We start from the raw sequence: 22638 nt of genomic DNA on the forward strand, positions 1-22638 counted from the left end.
TTCTAGCTCTGACCAGCGATGGCACAGCAGGATCCAGATCGCTGCTGCATGTCAAACACAAGGTGATCGCTATCCAGGACGCTGCAACGTCACAGATCGTTGTCATTCTCGTTGTAAAGTTGCTGAGTGTGACGGTACCTTTAGAGCTGGGAACATTAGGGAGAGCCCCCACACATTGCTCTCCTAGTACTGCAGGGAGCTTCTATCAGAATCCCCAACTAACAAGGATTCAGCTGCACTGATAAGAGGTGGACAGCGCTGGGTGCACTGTCTGCATTCAGTCTGGCACTGTTTATCTTTTTCAGATATGAACGAAAACATGGTCTGAAGCTTCTACACCCCTTGCATCAAAAAAGCTGAAGCAGCCGCGGTGTAGTGGCACTACTAGTATCAGCACGTACTGTATTATCTAGGACTTTGAATATATGCAAAAGAGGGTATCACAGCCTCCAGCTGGACAAAAGCTTCATATAAAGAGGACACATATCCACAATCCTCTATACTGTGCTCTCCATATACACAGGACACATATACACAATCCTCTATACTGCGCTCTCCATATACACAGGACACATATACACAATCCTCTATACTGCGCTCTCCATATACACAGGACACATATACACAATCCTCTATACTGTGCTCTCCATATACACAGGACACATATACACAATCCTCTATACTGCGCTCTCCATATACACAGGACACATATACACAATCCTCTATACTGTGCTCTCCATATACACAGGACACATATACACAATCCTCTATACTGCGCTCTCCATATACAGAGGACACATATACACAATCCTCTATACTGTGCTCTCCATATACACAGGACACATATACACAATCCTCTATACTGCGCTCTCCATATACACAGGACACATATACACAATCCTCTATACTGTGCTCTCCATATACACAGGACACATATACACAATCCTCTATACTGCGCTCTCCATATACACAGGACACATATACACAATCCTCTATACTGTGCTCTCCATATACACAGGACACATATACACAATCCTCTATACTGTGCTCTCCATATACAGAGGACACATATACACAATCCTCTATACTGCGCTCTATATACAGAGGACACATATACACAATCCTCTATACTGCGCTCTATATACAGAGGACACATAATAATAATAATTTTTATTTATATAGCGCCAACATATTCCGCAGCGCTTTACAAATTATAGAGGGGACTTGTACAGACAATAGACATTACAGCATAACAGAAATACAGTTCAAAACAGATACCAAGAGGAATGAGGGCCCTGCTCGCAAGCTTACAAACTATGAGGAAAAGGGGAGACACGAGAGGTGGATGGTAACAATTGCTTTAGTTATTCGGACCAGCCATAGTGTAAGGCTCAGGTGTTCATGTAAAGCTGCATGAACCAGTTACCTGCCTAAGTATGTAGCAGTACAGACACAGAGGGCTATTAACTGCATAAAGTGAATGAGAACATGATGCGAGGAACCTGATTGTTTTTTGTTTTTTTTTCTTTTATAAATAGGCCACACAGGGATCACATATACACAATATACACATATACACAATCCTCTATACTGCGTTCCCTATATACAGAGGACACATATCCACAATCCTCTATACTGCTCTCTCCATACACAGAGGACACATATACACAATCCTCTATACTGTTCTCTCTATATACAGAGGACACATATACACAATCCTCTATACTGCGCTCTCTATATACAGAGGACACATATACACAATCCCCTATACTGTTCTCTCTATATACAGAGGACACATATACACAATCCTTTATACTGCGCTCTCCATATACAGAGGACACATATACACAATCCTCTACTGTGCTCTATATATAGAGGACACATACACAATCCTCTATACTGCGCTCTATATACAGAGGACACATATACACAATCCTCTATACTGCGCTCTATATACAGAGGACACATATACACAATCCTCTATACTGTTCTCTCTATATACAGAGGACACATATACACAATCCTTTATACTGCGCTCTCCATATACAGAGGACACATATACACAATCCTCTACTGTGCTCTATATATAGAGGACACATATACAATCCTCTATACTGTGCTCTCCATATACACAGGACACATATACACAATCCTCTATACTGCGCTCTATATACAGAGGACACATATACACAATCCTCTATACTGCGCTCTCCATATACAGAGGACACATATACACAATCCTCTATACTGCGCTCTATATATAGAGGACACATATACACAATCCTCTATACTGCGCTCTCCATATACAGAGGACACATATACACAATCCTCTATACTGCGCTCTATATACAGAGGACACATATACACAATCCTCTATACTGCACTCTCCATACACAGAGGACACATATACACAATCCTCTATAGTGCGCTCTCCATATACAGAGGACACATATACACAATCCTCTATACTGCACTCTCCATATACAGAGGACACATATACAATCCTCTATACTGTGCTCTCCATATACACAGGACACACATACACAATCCTCTATACTGCGCTCTATATACAGAGGACACATATACACAATCCTCTATACTGCGCTCTCCATATACAGAGGACACATATACAATCCTCTATACTGTGCTCTCCATATACACAGGACACATATACACAATCCTCTATACTGCGCTCTCCATATACAGAGGACACATATACAATCCTCTATACTGTGCTCTCCATATACACAGGACACATATACACAATCCTCTATACTGCGCTCTATATACAGAGGACACATATACACATTCCTCTATACTGCTCTCTCCATACACAGAGGACACATATACACAATCCTCTATACTGTTCTCTCTACACAGAGGACACATATACACAATCCTCTATACTGTTCTCTCTACACAGAGGACACATATACACAATCCTCTATACTGCGCTCTATATACAGAGGACACATATACACAATCCTCTATACTGCGCTCTATATACAGAGGACACATATACACAATCCTCTATACTGCGCTCTCCATATACAGAGGACACATATACACAATCCTCTATACTGCGCTCTCCATATACAGAGGACACATATACAATCCTCTATACTGTGCTCTCCATATACACAGGACACATATACACAATCCTCTATACTGCGCTCTATATACAGAGGACACATATACACAATCCTCTATACTGCGCTCTATATACAGAGGACACATATACACAATCCTCTATACTGCGTTCCCTATATACAGAGGACACATATACACAATCCTCTATACTGCGCTCTCCATATACAGAGGACACATATACACAATCCTCTATACTGCTCTCTCCATACACAGAGGACACATATACACAATCCTCTATAGTGCGCTCTCCATATACAGAGGACATATACACAATCCTCTATACTGCGCTCTATATACAGAGGACACATATACACAATCCTCTATACTGCGCTCTCCATATACAGAGGACACCTATACACAATCCTCTATACTGCGCTCTATATACAGAGGACACATATACACAATCCTCTATACTGCGCTCTATATACAGAGGACACATATAGACAATCCTCTATACTGCGCTCTCCATATACACAGGACACATATACACAATCCTCTATACTGCACTCTCCATACACAGAGGACACATATACACAATCCTCTATAGTGCGCTCTCCATATACAGAGGACATATACACAATCCTCTATACTGCGCTCTCCATATACACAGGACACATATACACAATCCTCTATGTTGCGCTCTATATACAGAGGACACATATACACAATCCTCTATACTGCGCTCTCCATATACAAAGGACACATATACACACAATCCTCTATACTGCGCTCTATATACAGAGGACACATATACACAATCCTCTATACTGCGCTCTCCATATACACAGGACACATATACACAATCCTCTATACTGCACTCTCCATACACAGAGGACACATATACACAATCCTCTATAGTGCGCTCTCCATATACAGAGGACATATACACAATCCTCTATACTGCGCTCCCTATATACACAGGACACATATACACAATCCTCTATACTGCGCTCTCTATATACAGAGGACACATATACACAATCCTCTACACTGCGCTCTATATACAGAGGACACATATACACAATCCTCTATACTGCGCTCTCCATATACAGAGGACACCTATACACAATCCTCTATACTGCGCTCTATATACAGAGGACACATATACACAATCCTCTATACTGCGCTCTATATACAGACACATATACACAATCCTCTATACTGCACTCCCTATATACACAGGACACATATACACAATCCTCTATACTGCGCTCTCTATATACAGAGGACACATATACACAATCCTCTACACTGCGCTCTATATACAGAGGACACATATACACAATCCTCTATACTGCGCTCTCCATATACAGAGGACACCTATACACAATCCTCTATACTGCGCTCTATATACAGAGGACACATATACACAATCCTCTATACTGTTCTCTCTACACAGAGGACACATATACACAATCCTCTATACTGTTCTCTCTACACAGAGGACACATATACACAATCCTCTATACTGCGCTCTATATACAGAGGACACATATACACAATCCTCTATACTGCGCTCTATATACAGAGGACACATATACACAATCCTCTATACTGCGCTCTCCATATACAGAGGACACATATACACAATCCTCTATACTGCGCTCTCCATATACAGAGGACACATATACAATCCTCTATACTGTGCTCTCCATATACACAGGACACATATACACAATCCTCTATACTGCGCTCTATATACAGAGGACACATATACACAATCCTCTATACTGCGCTCTATATACAGAGGACACATATACACAATCCTCTATACTGCGTTCCCTATATACAGAGGACACATATACACAATCCTCTATACTGCGCTCTCCATATACAGAGGACACATATACACAATCCTCTATACTGCTCTCTCCATACACAGAGGACACATATACACAATCCTCTATAGTGCGCTCTCCATATACAGAGGACATATACACAATCCTCTATACTGCGCTCTATATACAGAGGACACATATACACAATCCTCTATACTGCGCTCTCCATATACAGAGGACACCTATACACAATCCTCTATACTGCGCTCTATATACAGAGGACACATATACACAATCCTCTATACTGCGCTCTATATACAGAGGACACATATAGACAATCCTCTATACTGCGCTCTCCATATACACAGGACACATATACACAATCCTCTATACTGCACTCTCCATACACAGAGGACACATATACACAATCCTCTATAGTGCGCTCTCCATATACAGAGGACATATACACAATCCTCTATACTGCGCTCTCCATATACACAGGACACATATACACAATCCTCTATGTTGCGCTCTATATACAGAGGACACATATACACAATCCTCTATACTGCGCTCTCCATATACAAAGGACACATATACACACAATCCTCTATACTGCGCTCTATATACAGAGGACACATATACACAATCCTCTATACTGCGCTCTCCATATACACAGGACACATATACACAATCCTCTATACTGCACTCTCCATACACAGAGGACACATATACACAATCCTCTATAGTGCGCTCTCCATATACAGAGGACATATACACAATCCTCTATACTGCGCTCCCTATATACACAGGACACATATACACAATCCTCTATACTGCGCTCTCTATATACAGAGGACACATATACACAATCCTCTACACTGCGCTCTATATACAGAGGACACATATACACAATCCTCTATACTGCGCTCTCCATATACAGAGGACACCTATACACAATCCTCTATACTGCGCTCTATATACAGAGGACACATATACACAATCCTCTATACTGCGCTCTATATACAGACACATATACACAATCCTCTATACTGCACTCCCTATATACACAGGACACATATACACAATCCTCTATACTGCGCTCTCTATATACAGAGGACACATATACACAATCCTCTACACTGCGCTCTATATACAGAGGACACATATACACAATCCTCTATACTGCGCTCTCCATATACAGAGGACACCTATACACAATCCTCTATACTGCGCTCTATATACAGAGGACACATATACACAATCCTCTATACTGCGCTCTATATACAGACACATATACACAATCCTCTATACTGCACTCCCTATATACACAGGACACATATACACAATCCTCTATACTGCGCTCTCTATATACAGAGGACACATATACACAATCCTCTACACTGCGCTCTATATACAGAGGATACATATACACAATCCTCTACACTGCGCTCTATATACAGAGGACACATATACACAATCCTCTATACTGCGCTCCCTATATACAGAGGACACATATACACAATCCTCTATACTGCGCTCTCCATATACAGAGGACACATATACACAATCCTCTATACTGCGCTCTATATACAGAGGACACATACAGTGCCTACAAGTAGTATTCAACCCCCTGCAGATTTAGCAGGTTTAATAAGATGCAAATAAGTTAGAGCCTTCAAACTTCAAGCAAGAGCAGGATTTATTAACAGATGCATAAATCTTAAAAACCAAAACGTTTTGTTGCTCAGTTAAATTTTTATAAATTTTAAACATAAAAGTGTGGGTCAATTATTATTCAACCCCAAGGTTTAATATTTTGTGGAATAACCTTTGTTTGCAATTACAGCTAATAATCGTCTTTTATAAGACCTGATCAGGCCGGCACAGGTCTCTGGAGTTATCTTGGCCCACTCCTCCATGCAGATCTTCTCCAAGTTATCTAGGTTCTTTGGGTGTCTCATGTGGACTTTAATCTTGAGCTCCTTTCACAAGTATTCAATTGGGTTAAGGTCAGGAGACTGACTAGGCCACTGCAACACCTTGATTTTTTGCCTCTTGAACCAGGCCTTGGTTTTGTTGGCTGTGTGCTTTGGGTCGTTGTCTTGTTGGAAGATGAAATGACGACCCATCTTAAGATCCTTGATGGAGGAGCGGAGGTTCTTGGCCAAAATCTCCAAGTAGGCCGTGCTATCCATCTTCCCATGGATGCGGACCAGATGGCCAGGCCCCTTGGCTGGGAAACAGCCCCACAGCATGATGCTGCCACCACAATGCTTGACTGTAGGGATGGTATTCTTGGGGTCGTATGCAGTGCCATCCAGTCTCCAAACGTCACGTGTGTGGTTGGCACCAAAGATCTCGATCTTGGTCTCATCAGACCAGAGAACCTTGAACCAGTCAGTCTCAGAGTCCTCCAAGTGATCATGAGCAAACTGTAGACGAGCCTTGACATGACGCTTTGAAAGTAAAGGTACCTTACGGGCTCATCTGGAACGGAGACCATTGCGGTGGAGTACGTTACTTATGGTATTGACTGAAACCAATGTCCCCACTGCCATGAGATCTTCCCGGAGCTCCTTCCTTGTTGTCCTTGGGTTAGCCTTGACTCTTCGGACAAGCCTGGCCTCGGCACGGGAGGAAACTTTCAAAGGCTGTCCAGGCCGTGGAAGGCTAACAGTAGTTCCATAAGCCTTCCACTTCCGGATGATGCTCCCAACAGTGGAGACAGGTAGGCCCAACTCCTTGGAAAGGGTTTTGTACCCCTTGCCAGCCTTGTGACCCTCCACGATCTTGTCTCTGATGGCCTTGGAATGCTCCTTTGTCTTTCCCATGTTGACCATGTATGAGTGCTGTTCACAAGTTTGGGGAGGGTCTTAAATAGTCAGAAAAGGCTGGAAAAAGAGATAATTAATCAAAACATGTGAAGCTCATTGTTCTTTGTGCCTGAACTACTTCTTAATACTTTAGGGGAACCAAACAGAATTCTGGTGGGTTGAGGGGTTGAATAATAAATGACCCTCTGAAAAGAGTTTCACAATTTAAAAAAAAAATAAACAAAGAAATGACATTCTTTTTTTGCTGCAGTGCATTTCACACTTCCAGGCTGATCTACAGCCCAAATGTCAAATGCCAAGTTAATTCCAAATGTGTAAACCTGCTAAATCTGCAGGGGGTTGAATACTACTTGTAGGCACTGTACACACAATCCCCTATACTGTTCTCTCTATATACAGAGGACACATATACACAATCCTCTATACTGCGCTCCCTATATACAGAGGACACATATACACAATCCCCTATACTGTTCTCTCTATATACAGAGGACACATATACAGAATCCTCTATACTGTTCTCTCTATATACAGAGGACACATATACACAATCCTCTATACTGCGCTCTCCATATACAGAGGACACCTATACACAATCCTCTATACTGCGCTCTATATACAGAGGACACATAAACACAATCCTCTATACTGAGCTCCCTATATACAGAGGACACATATACACAATCCTCTATACTGCGCTCTCTATATATACAGAGGACACATATACAGAATCCTCTATACTGTTCTCTCTATATACAGAGGACACATATACACAATCCTCTATACTGCGCTGTATATAGAGGACACATATACACAATCCTCTATACTGCACTCCCTATATACACAGGACACATATACACAGTCCTCTATACTGCGCTCTCCATATACAGAGGACACCTATAAACAATCCTCTATACTGCGCTCTATATACAGAGGACACATATACACAATCCTCTATACTGCGCTCTATATACAGAGGACACATATACACAATCCTCTATACTGCGCTCTATATAGAGGACACATATACACAATCCTCTATACTGCACTCCCTATATACACAGGACACATATACACAATCCTCTATACTGCGCTCTCTATATACAGAGGACACATATACACAATCCTCTACACTGCGCTCTATATACAGAGGACACATATACACAATCCTCTACACTGCGCTCTATATACAGAGGACACATATACACAATCCTCTATACTGCGCTCTATATACAGAGGACACATATACACAATCCTCTATACTGCGCTCTCCATATACACAGGACACATATACACAATCCTCTATACTGCTCTCTCCATACACAGAGGACACATATACACAATCCTCTATATTGCGCTCTCCATATACACAGGACACATATACACAATCCTCTATGCTGCGCTCTATATACAGAGGACACATATACACAATCCTCTATACTGCGCTCTCCATATACACAGGACACATATACACAATCTTCTATACTGCGCTCTACAGAGGACACATATACACAATCCTCTATACTGCGCTCTATATACAGAGGACACATATACACAATCCTCTATACTGCGCTCTCTATATGCAGAGGACACATATACACAATCCTCTATACTGTGCTCTATATACAGAGGACACATATACACAATCCTCTATACTGCGCTCTATATACAGAGGACACATATACACAATCCTCTATACTGCGCTCTCCATATACAGAGGACACATATACACAATCCTCTATACTGTGCTCTATATACAGAGGACACATATACACAATCCTCTACACTGCGCTCTATATACAGAGGACACATATACACAATCCTCTATACTGCGCTCTATATACAGAGGACACATACACAATCCTCTATACTGCGCTCTATATACAGAGGACACATATACACAATCCTCTATACTGCGCTCTATATACAGAGGACACATATACACAATCCTCTATACTGAGCTCTATATACAGAGGACACATATACACAATCCTCTATACTGCGCTTTATATACAGAGGACACATATACACAATCCTCTATACTGCGCTCTATATACAGAGGACACATACACACAATCCTCTATACTGCGCTCTCCATATACAGAGGACACATATACACAATCCTCTATACTGGGCTCTATATACAGAGGACACATATACACAATCCTCTATACTGTGCTCTCTATATACAGAGGACACATACAATCCTCTATACTGCGCTCTCCATATACAGAGGACACATATACACAATCCTCTATACTGGGCTCTATATACAGAGGACACATATACACAATCCTCTATACTGTGCTCTCTATATACAGAGGACACATACAATCCTCTATACTGCGCTCTCCATATACAGAGGACACATATACACAATCCTCTATACTGGGCTCTATATACAGAGGACACATATACACAATCCTCTACACTGCGCTCTAAATACAGAGGACACATATACACAATCCTCTATACTGCGCTCTATATACAGAGGACACATACACAATCCTCTATACTGGGCTCCCTATATACAGAGGACACATATACACAATCCTCTATACTGCGCTCTATATACAGAGGACACATACACACAATCCTCTACACTGCGCTCTATATACAGAGGACACATATACACAATCCTCTATACTGCTCTCTCCATACACAGAGGACACATATACACAATCCCCTATACTGTTCTCTCTATATAGAGGACACATATACACAATCCTCTACACTGCGCTCTATATACAGAGGACACATACACAATCCTCTATACTGGGCTCCCTATATACAGAGGACACATATACACAATCCTCTATACTGCGCTCTATATACAGAGGACACATACACACAATCCTCTACACTGCGCTCTATATACAGAGGACACATATCCACAATCCTCTATACTGCTCTCTCCATACACAGAGGACACATATACACAATCCCCTATACTGTTCTCTCTATATAGAGGACACATATACACAATCCTCTACACTGCGCTCTATATACAGAGGACACATATACACAATCCTCTATACTGCGCTCTATATACAGAGGACACATATCCACAATCCTCTATACTGCTCTCTCCATACACAGAGGACACATATACACAATCCCCTATACTGTTCTCTCTATATAGAGGACACATATACACAATCCTCTACACTGCGCTCTATATACAGAGGACACATATACACAATCCTCTATACTGCGCTCTATATACAGAGGACACATATACACAATCCCCTATACTGTTCTCTCTATATACAGAGGACACATATACAGAATCCTCTATACTGTTCTCTCTATATACAGAGGACACATATACACAATCCTCTATACTGCGCTGTATATACAGAGGACACATATACACAATCCTCTATACTGCGCTCTATATACAGAGGACACATACACAATCCTCTATACTGGGCTCCCTATATACAGAGGACACAAATACACAATCCTCTATACTGCGCTCTATATACAGAGGACACATATACACAATCCTCTATACTGCGCTCTATATACAGAGGACACATATACACAATCCTCTATACTGCGCTCTCTATATACAGAGGACATATATACAGGTCCTTCTCAAAAAATTAGCATATAGTGTTAAATTTCATTATTTACCATAATGTAATGATTACAATTAAACTTTCATATATTATAGATTCATTATCCACCAACTGAAATTTGTCAGGTCTTTTATTGTTTTAATACTGATGATTTTGGCATACAACTCCTGATAACCCAAAAAACCTGTCTCAATAAATTAGCATATCAAGAAAAGGTTCTCTAAACGACCTATTACCCTAATCTTCTGAATCAACTAATTAACTCTAAACACATGCAAAAGATACCTGAGGCTTTTATAAACTCCCTGCCTGGTTCATTACTCAAAACCCCCATCATGGGTAAGACTAGCGACTAGGGTTGAGCGAAACGGATCGTTCATTTTCAAAAGTCGCCGACTTTTGGCAAAGTCGGGTTTCATGAAACCCGACCCGATCCCTGTGTGGGGTCGGCCATGCGGTACGCGACTTTCGCGCCAAAGTCGCGTTTCGTATGACGCGCTTGGCGCCATTTTTTTCAGCCAATGAAGGGGCGTGGGCAGAGTGATGACATAGGTCTTAGGGGCGTGGACGCCTATCGCCATGTTGTCGCTTGTGCGCTGTAGCGATTTGCAATGTGTAACACCAGCTTTTCAGTTCAGGGACGGACGGAGGGGGAGAGGGGGAGAGAGAGAGAGAGAGGGGGAGGGAGAGAGAGAGAGAGAGAGAGAGAGAGAGAGAGAGAGAGAGAGAGGGAGAGGGAGAGGGAGAGGGAGAGGGAGAGGGAGAGGGAGAGGGAGAGGGAGAGGGAGAGGGAGAGGGAGAGGGAGAGGGAGAGGGAGAGGGAGAGGGAGAGGGAGAGGGAGAGGGAGAGGGAGAGGGAGAGGGAGAGGGAGAGGGAGAGGGAGAGGGAGAGGGAGAGGGAGAGGGAGAGGGGAGAGGGAGAGGGAGAGGGAGAGGGAGAGAGAGAGAAAAAAAAAAAAAAATCCCATTGCCTTTGCATTGGGTTTCGGTCGATCCTCGACTTTTCGCCATAATCGGCCGATTTCACTCGACTCGACTTTTGAGATAGTCGGGTTTCAGGAAACCCGGCTCGACCATAAAAAAGTCAAGGTCGCTCAACCCTACTAGCGACCTGACAGATGTCAAGAAGGCCATCATTGACACCCTCAAGCAAGAGGGTAAGACCCAGAAAGAAATTTCTCAACAAATAGGCTGTTCCCAGAGTGCTGCATCAAGGCACCTCAATGGTAAGTCTGTTGGAAGGAAACAATGTGGCAGAAAACGCTGTACAACGAGAAGAGGAGACCGGACCCTGAGGAAGATTGTGGAGAAGGACCGATTCCAGACCTTGGGTTGGGGAACCTGAGGAAGCAGTGGACCGAGTCTGGTGTGGAAACATCCAGAGCCACCGTGCACAGGCGTGTGCAGGAAATGGGCTACAGGTGCCGCATTCCCCAGGTAAAGCCACTTTTGAGCTACAGAGAAGCAGCACTGGACTGTTGCTAAGTGGTCCCAAGTACTTTTTTCTGATGAAAGCAAATTTTGCATGTCATTCGGAAATCAAGGTGCCAGAGTCTGGAGGAAGACTGGGGAGAAGGAAATGCCAAAATGCCTGAAGTCCAGTGTCAAGTACCCACAGTCAGTGATGGTGTGGGGTGCCATGTCAGCTGCTGGTGTTGGTCCACTGTGTTTCATCAAGGGCAGGGTCAATGCAGCTAGCTATCAGGAGATTTTGGAGCACTTCATGCTTCCATCGGCTGAAATGCTTTATGGAGATGAAGATTTCATTTTTCAGCACGACCTGGCACCTGCTCACAGTGCCAAAACCACTGGTAAATGGTTTACTGACCATGGTATTACTGTGCTCAACTGGCCTGCCAACTCTCCTGACCTGAACCCCATAGAGAATCTGTGGGATATTGTGAAGAGAAAGTTGAGAGACGCAAGACCCAACACTCTGGATGAGCTTAAGGCCGCTATTGAAGCATCCTGGGCCTCCATAACATCTCAGCAGTGTCACAGGCTGATTGCCTCCATGCCACGCCGCATTGAAGCAGTCATTTCTGCCAAAGGATTCCCGACCAAGTATTGAGTGCATAACTGAACATTATTATTTGTTGGTTTTTTTGTTTGTTATTAAAAAACACTTATTTGATTGGATGGGTGAAATATGCTAATTTATTGAGACAGGTTTTTTGGGTTATCAGGAGTTGTATGCCAAAATCATCAGTATTAAAACAATAAAAGACCTGACAAATTTCAGTTGGTGGATAATGAATCTATAATATATGAAAGTTTAATTGTAATCATTACATTATGGTAAATAATGAAATTTAACACTATATGCTAATTTTTTGAGAAGGACCTATACACAATCCTCTATACTGCGCTCTATATACAGAGGACACATATACACAATCCTCTATACTGCGCTCTATATACAGAGGACACATACACAATCCTCTATACTGGGCTCCCTATATACAGAGGACACATACAGTGGGGTAAAAAAGTATTTAGTCAGTCAGCAATAGTGCAAGTTCCACCACTTAAAAAGATGAGAGGCGTCTGTAATTTACATCATAGGTAGACCTCAACTATGGGAGACAAACTGAGAAAAAAAATCCAGAAAATCACATTGTCTGTTTTTTTAACATTTTATTTGCATATTATGGTGGAAAATAAGTATTTGGTCAGAAACAAAATTTCATCTCAATACTTTGTAATATATCCTTTGTTGGCAATGACAGAGGTCAAACGTTTTCTGTAAGTCTTCACAAGGTTGCCACACACTGTTGTTGGTATGTTGGCCCATTCCTCCATGCAGATCTCCTCTAGAGCAGTGATGTTTTTGGCTTTTCGCTTGGCAACACGGACTTTCAACTCCCTCCAAAGGTTTTCTATAGGGTTGAGATCTGGAGACTGGCTAGGCCACTCCAGGACCTTGAAATGCTTCTTACGAAGCTACTCCTTCGTTGCCCTGGCCATGTGCTTTGGATCATTGTCATGTTGAAAGACCCAGCCACGTTTCATCTTCAATGCCCTTGCTGATGGAAGGAGGTTTGCACTCAAAATCTCACGATACATGGCCCCATTCATTCTTTCATGTACCCGGATCAGTCGTCCTGGCCCCTTTGCAGAGAAACAGCCCCAAAGCATGATGTTTCCACCACCATGCTTTACAGTAGGTATGGTGTTTGATGGATGCAACTCAGTATTCTTTTTCCTCCAAACACGACAAGTTGTGTTTCTACCAAACAGTTCCAGTTTGGTTTCATCAGACCATAGGACATTCTCCCAAAACTCCTCTGGATCATCCAAATGCTCTCTAGCAAACTTCAGACGGGCCCGGACATGTACTGGATTAAGCAGTGGGACACGTCTGGCACTGCAGGATCTGAGTCCATGGTGGCGTAGTGTGTTACTTATGGTAGGCCTTGTTACATTGGTCCCAGCTCTCTGCAGTTCATTCACTAGGTCCCCCCGCGTGGTTCTGGGATTTTTGCTCACCGTTCTTGTGATCATTCTGACCCCGCGGGGTGGGATTTTGCGTGGAGCCCCAGACCGAGGGAGATTATCAGTGGTCTTGTATGTCTTCCATTTTCTAATTATTGCTCCCACTATTGATTTCTTCACTCCAAGCTGGTTGGCTATTGCAGATTCAGTCTTCCCAGCCTGGTGCAGGGCTACAATTTTGTTTCTGGTGTCCTTTGACAGCTCTTTGGTCTTCACCATAGTGGAGTTTGGAGTCAGACTGTTTGAGGGTGTGCACAGGTGTCTTTTTATACTGATAACAAGTTTAAACAGGTGCCATTACTACAGGTAATGAGTGGAGGAAAGAGGAGACTCTTAAAGAAGAAGTTACAGGTCTGTAAGAGCCAGAAATCTTGATTGTTTGTTTCTGACCAAATACTTATTTTCCACCATAATATGCAAAAAAAATGATAAAAAAACAGACAATGTGATTTTCTGGATTTTTTTTTTCTCAGTTTGTCTCCCATAGTTAGGGTCTACCTATGATGTAAATTACAGACGCCTCTCATCTTTTTAAGTGGTGGAACTTGCACTATTGCTGACTGACTAAGTACTTTTTTGCCCCACTGTATACACAATCCTCTATACTGCGCTCTATATACAGAGGACACATATACACAATCCTCTATACTGCGCTCTCTATATACAGAGGACACATATACACAATCCTCTATACTGCGCTCTATATACAGGACACATATACACAATCCTCTATACTGCACTCTCCATATACAGAGGACACATATACAATCCTCTATACTGCGCTCTCCATATACAGAGGACACATATACACAATCCTCTATACTGCGCTCTCTATATACAGAGGACACATATACAATCCTCTATACTGCGCTCTCCATATACAGAGGACACATATACACAATCCTCTATACTGCGCTCTATATACAGAGGACACATATACACAATCCTCTATACTGTTCTCTCTATATACAGAGGACACAAATACACAATTCTCTATACTGCGCTCTATATACAGAGGACACATATACACAATCCTCTATACTGCGCTCTATATACAGAGGACACATATACACAATCCTCTATACTGCGCTCTCCATATACAGAGGACACATATACAATCCTCTATACTGCGCTCTCCATATACACAGGACACATATACACAATCCTCTATGCTGCGCTCTATATACAGAGGACACATACACAATCCTCTATACTGCGCTCTCCATATACACAGAACACATATACACAATCCTCTATACTGTTCTCTCCATACACAGAGGACACATATACACAATCCTCTATACTGCGCTCTCCATATACACAGGACACATATACACAATCCTCTATGCTGCGCTCTATATACAGAGGACACATATACACAATCCTCTATACTGTGCTCTATATACAGAGGACACATATACACAATCCTCTATACTGCGCTCTATATACAGAGGACACATACACAATCCTCTATACTGCGCTCTCCATATACAGAGGACACATATACACAATCCTCTATACTGCGCTCTCCATATACACAGGACACATATACACAATCCTCTATACTGTTCTCTCCATACACAGAGGACACATATACACAATCCTCTATACTGCGCTCTCCATATACACAGGACACATATACACAATCCTCTATGCTGCGCTCTATATACAGAGGACACATATACACAATCCTCTATACTGCGCTCTCCATATACACAGGACACATATACACAATCCTCTATACTGCGCTCTATATACAGAGGACACATATACACAATCCTCTATACTGCGCTCTATATACAGAGGACACATATACACAATCCTCTATACTGCGCTCTCCATATACACAGGACACATATACACAATCCTCTATGCTGCGCTCTATATACAGAGGACACATATACACAATCCTCTATACTGCGCTCTATATACAGGACACATATACACAAACCTCTATACTGCACTCTCCATATACAGAGGACACATATACAATCCTCTATACTGCGCTCTCCATATACACAATCCTCTATACTGCGCTCTCCATATACAGAGGACACATATACAATCCTCTATACTGCGCTCTCCATATACAGAGGACACATATACACAATCCTCTATGCTGCGCTCTATATACAGAGGACACATATACACAATCCTCTATACTGCGCTCTCCATATACACAGGACACATATACACAATCCTCTATACTGCGCTCTATATACAGAGGACACATATACACAATCCTCTATACTGCGCTCTATATACAGAGGACACATATACACAATCCTCTATACTGCGCTCTCCATATACACAGGACACATATACACAATCCTCTATGCTGCGCTCTATATACAGAGGACACATATACACAATCCTCTATACTGCGCTCTATATACAGGACACATATACACAAACCTCTATACTGCACTCTCCATATACAGAGGACACATATACAATCCTCTATACTGCGCTCTCCATATACACAATCCTCTATACTGCGCTCTCCATATACAGAGGACACATATACAATCCTCTATACTGCGCTCTCCATATACAGAGGACACATATACACAATCCTCTATACTGCGCTCTATATACAGAGGACACATATACACAATCCTCTATACTGTGCTCTATATACAGAGGACACATATACACAATCCTCTATACTGCGCTCTATATACAGAGGACACAAATACACAATTCTCTATACTGCGCTCTATATACAGAGGACACATATACACAATCCTCTACACTGCGCTCTATATGCAGAGGACACATATACACAATCCTCTATACTGCGCTCTATATACAGAGGACACATATACACAATCCTCTATACTGCGCTCTATATACAGAGGACACATATACACAATCCTCTACACTGCGCTCTATATACAGAGGACACATACACAATCCTCTATACTGGGCTCTATATACAGAGGACACATACACAATCCTCTATACTGGGCTCCCTATATACAGAGGACACATATACACAATCCTCTATACTGCGCTCTCTATACAGAGGACACATATACACAATCCTCTATACTGCGCTCTCTATATACAGAGGACACATATACACAATCCTCTATACTGCACTCTCCATATACAGAGGACACATATACACAATCCTCTATACTGCGCTCTCTATATACAGAGGACACATATACACAATCCTCTATACTGCGCTCTCTATATACAGAGGACACATATACACAATCCTCTATACTGCACTCTCCATATACAGAGGACACATATACACAATCCTCTATACTGCGCTCTCTATACAGAGGACACATATACACAATCCTCTATACTGCACTCTCCATATACAGAGGACACATATACACAATCCTCTATACTGCGTTCCCTATATACAGAGGACACATATACACAATCCTCTATACTGCGTTCCCTATATACAGAGGACACATATACACAATCCTCTATACTGCGTTCCCTATATACAGAGGACACATATACACAATCCTCTATACTGCGCTCTATATACAGAGGACACATATACACAATCCTCTATACTGCGCTCTCTATACACAGAGGACACATATACACAATCCTCTATACTGCGCTCTCTATACACAGAGGACACATATACACAATCCTCTATACTGCGCTCTCTATATACAGAGGACACATATACACAATCCTCTATACTGCGCTCTCTATACAGAGGACACATATACACAATCCCCTATACCATGGGTCCCCAACTCCAGGCCTCGAGGGCCGCCAACAGTGCAGGTTTTCAGGATTTCTTTAGTATTGCATCGGTGGTAATGTGATCATCTGCACAGGTGATGATTCCAACCCCTGTGCAATACTAAGGAAATCCTGAAAACCTGCACTGTTGGCGGCCCTCGAGGCCTGGAGTTGGGGACCACTGCTCTATACTGTTCTCTCTATATACAGAGGACACAAATACACAATTCTCTATACTGTGAGATCGGGCAGAGCGGCTCCGCTACGGTCCCTCCTGACTTCCTCCCTGCATGCAGACATTAGCAGCTGTCGGGTGGTGACACTATTTGGTAACCAATTGACAGAGCAGACGTCGTGAGAGTCGTAAAGCGCGACAGCCCTCAGAGCCGCCGCTTGTCACTATGGCCGCCAGCCCCGCGGCACTGCCGCCGCCTCTCACCGTCACAGCCGGCACCGCTGCAGCCCCCTCCTCCGTTATTCTACACCCCGTACTCCGGTTCCTCACCTCCCGGATCCAGGCCATGAACGGATCCGCGCCGGAAGTGACGACACGCACCAGCACACGTGACAGGAGAAGGCGCTGCACTGTAAACATCCGCCGAGTGTTCAATAAACTTTATTGACAGTAACAAAATAAACAAACACTATTTCCCGGTAAAGAAAAGGCGGTCTGGTTAATGCAGTCCATGTTTGGCTGAGTGTGCAAGCGTTTAGTCACATGTTCGGTTCCTTTTGCTGCTTCCTCAGCCTTTGAAATGCTGAGGAGTCCAGTGTACATAGTCAGTGAGCTCCAGGGCCTCGAATATAGTGTTGCCATGCAGCCTGGAGGGTGTAAACTCTTTTGCGAATAGGAGCCCAAAAGTAAAGAACATTTTCCCTCCACATTTTTTTCCATATGTCCAGGCCACCTTTTTTGGCCACATTTTTCCCTCACAGGAAGATTGTAAGTTTGGTAGAAAAGCACGTCAAAGCCGTTAAAATGAGTCTAAGTACATACGGCATCATAGGTTTAGGCCACGTTCACACGATCAGTATTTGGTCAGTATTTTACCTCAGTATTTGCAGCCAAAACCAGGAGAGGAACAATCAGAGGAAAAGTCTAATAGAAACACGTCACCACTTCTGTATTTATCACCCTCTCCTGGTTTCGGCTACAAATACTGCTGTGAAATACTGATACAAAACGCTGAACGTGTGAACGTGGCCTAACAGTTGGTTTTTACACGAAAAAAAACTTGTCAAGTGTTAGACTGCTTTGATAAAGACTCCATTCATCCAATGGAGGCCCAAAGCTCCCATTTTATTAAGTGCCTCCGCATCAGAAGGAATCAAATTTGTTACTGATTTCCTGAAAAATTGTAACTTTGGGATTCAATTTACACAAATCCAGCTAAATCGTCCTCAGCCACCATCATTTTGATAGATTCTTTGGAAGGTCAGGAAAGAGTCAATTAAAGATCGTACTCGCCTGTCCTACCGCCACAGCTCTCCGCCAAGTATCAGGATAGTTCAGCATTGGGTCAGACTCACATGCAAGGGGTGATAACACGTCCTTGAGATCAATGAGCGTAGCTTCTTCCCATGTGACCCCGTGAGACTTGGCGACACAGGACTCTGTGTAGAGCTATGGCGGCTGGACAGGTCTTTTTTACTTTTACCCCCATCCCACTCCTCCATTTTTCATACCTTGGGGTATGGAGAGATTTTAGAGCATGGTAACAGTCGCTCTGGGACACTTTAGTTTCAGATGGAATCAAATTGACCCAAAAACAGATTTCTGGAGATTTGTTTATCGCTAATCAGAATACACTCCCATACAGAGGGTCACCACAAAAAATATATGACGTTGTGACATATTGTATTGTATGTACAATCGGACCCTGCGGGCCATACCTGCCTATAAAATGACATACGTCCGAACCTTCCACCAGAGGACTATTACATAAAAATGTTCCTGATACATTTCGCCAGAAAAGGCTCAGATGGAATGTGCACTGTGTCTAAGGCCGGGTTACCATTGAGTTTTATCCACTCTTCGGTGGCTCCGTCACGGCTTCTGTCGATAGCCCTGAAAAACGAGATTCAGTCATATTTGCTGACAGAGCCATTGACTTTAATGAAGCAGATGAAGTCACTTTGTACTTGGTCCAAACTCATTTTAGGCAGCGTCCACCTTTTTGAGGCAGGCATCAAAACGCTGTTGACTATGCTTACGTGCCCACCTCAAAAAGACAGATAGTGTCGAAAAATTGGTTCTCCTTTTCATTTAAGTCAGTGGCTCCATCAGCACTTCTGCCTGAATTCCGTTTTTCCCGTCTTCAGACGGACGTCCCGACATGTGGCTAACACGTAATGTGAACCCGGATTTAGGCTGAGGCCAGATAACAATATCAATAATATTTAAAATTATAATTATCCATTGGGGACTGGTTTGTATCCCTCCTGCTGGCATCCAATCCAAGAAGTGACTACCTGGGGTCAGTTATAGGGTGATTACCTAGCAATTTGTTATAAGTCGCTTCTGTTTATTTGGAGTTGCCTAATTAGTGCCGTTCTCTTACAGGATTTTTAATTCTATTGTTTACTGCATACGACCGACCACCTCTGTAGTCTATCAGAGGTGGCTGGTTTCCTAGGCAAGGAGAACTCACTTGCAAGCTCTTTCAAATTCTAGGCAACGCCACCATAGTGCACTCCCCGGAAGAAGGCTTTGGCGCCGAAATGTGCGTATGGGTACTTGTTACTACACTCCAGCTCTGGTAATCTAATCATGTTATTTATTATTCTAAATTCTCTTTGTTTATAGCACGACGCCTTAAATGGGGGTTATATATGGAATTTAGACCATTGTGTTTATTGAATACTATAGCGCTTTACTAGTTACACTATATTGGTCCTACACAATGTCCCTTATGATTATTTCGATTCATCTTTGAGATCAAATGTTACTCTATGTAGTTACTTAACCTCTCTGGTATGTGTACCAATTTTTGGCTAGTTTGGTATGTAGGTATATTTCTTCATGATTCATTTAATGAAGTTTATTTTTTACTCTAAAGATGATGTGATTACCTTCACCTTCTTTTCTATATGAACTATGCTAATCTGCTGTAACCAATTCCTACGATCCTTGTTATTTTGTATCATGTTAATGACTAGAATACACTAATAACTTACTTATCCTTTGATAGTATACACAAGTTACCAGCTTCTTGTTTATATTTTACATAATGGAGTATGGCAATTGAGAAGGGGTTGTTGGAGTACTGCACAATCCCTTTAAATCCTTTTTTTTTTCTTGTGTGAGCCGCAGATCTGATCAACAAATCTAAGCAGGTCATTATCTTTATTATCTTCTACAAAATTGAAGTTCTGCGTTAGAAGCGTTACAGCCTCCAAAACCATCCGATTCATTCCTCCAACACCACCCGTAGATTTTGCATTCTTAGAAGAGAATCTCAGTAGGGTCCAGGCAGCTGAAACTTCCAATGGACTTTGGCTAGTGGTCTAGATTTCTGTAGAGAAAAGGCCAGGCACACAGAGAGCTGTCAACTTTAATGGAATGTATTTTCAGAAAATTAACATTTAAATCAGGGTTTTTCTTCAGAAATACATTATTTAAGGCTACGTTCACATTAGCATTGCGTCGGGCACAGCCGCAGCGACGCATGCGTCATGCGCCCCTATATTTAACATGGGGGCGCATGGACATGCGTTGTCTTGCGTTTTGTGACGCATGCGTCATTTTTGGCGCAAGCGTCAGGACGCAGAGGACGCTGCAAGTTGCATTTTTTTGCGTACAAAATCAAGCCAAAAATGGACGCATGCGTCACAAAACAATGCGTTTTTGCATGCGTTTTGCATGCGTTGTGTCGCTGACGCAACACGCAACAACGCAAATGTGAACGTAGCCTTAAATTAGACTTTTTTTTCATTTCACTATCTATAGTAAATAAAAAATAGCAATTTTCACACTATTGATGATTTTTATTATGCTCTACAACCTCTCTATACCCGAAGGATTAAAAAAGGGAGGAGTGGGATGGGGAGTAAAAAAAAAGAAAAGAA

At 42.3% G+C, this 22638-nt stretch overlaps 1 protein-coding gene across 2 annotated transcripts in view; it reads right to left on the reverse strand.

The window, feature by feature from the left end:
- RABGAP1 (RAB GTPase activating protein 1) overlaps positions 1–19149 on the reverse strand; it is a 138090-nt gene extending 118941 nt beyond the window's left edge. Inside the window, exon 1 of one of the 2 annotated variants that reach the window (XM_069748520.1) lies at positions 19076–19149. The gene's annotated coding sequence lies outside the window, so the exon portion shown is untranslated. Of the gene's footprint in view, positions 1–19009 lie in introns of both variants that reach the window. The other variant, XM_069748521.1, reaches the window with a different exon arrangement.
- Between the last annotated feature and the right edge of the window lie 3489 nt (positions 19150–22638).

The sequence above is a fragment of the Ranitomeya imitator genome, chromosome 2 (genome assembly GCF_032444005.1).
Source record: "Ranitomeya imitator isolate aRanImi1 chromosome 2, aRanImi1.pri, whole genome shotgun sequence".
NCBI lineage: Eukaryota > Metazoa > Chordata > Amphibia > Anura > Dendrobatidae > Ranitomeya > Ranitomeya imitator.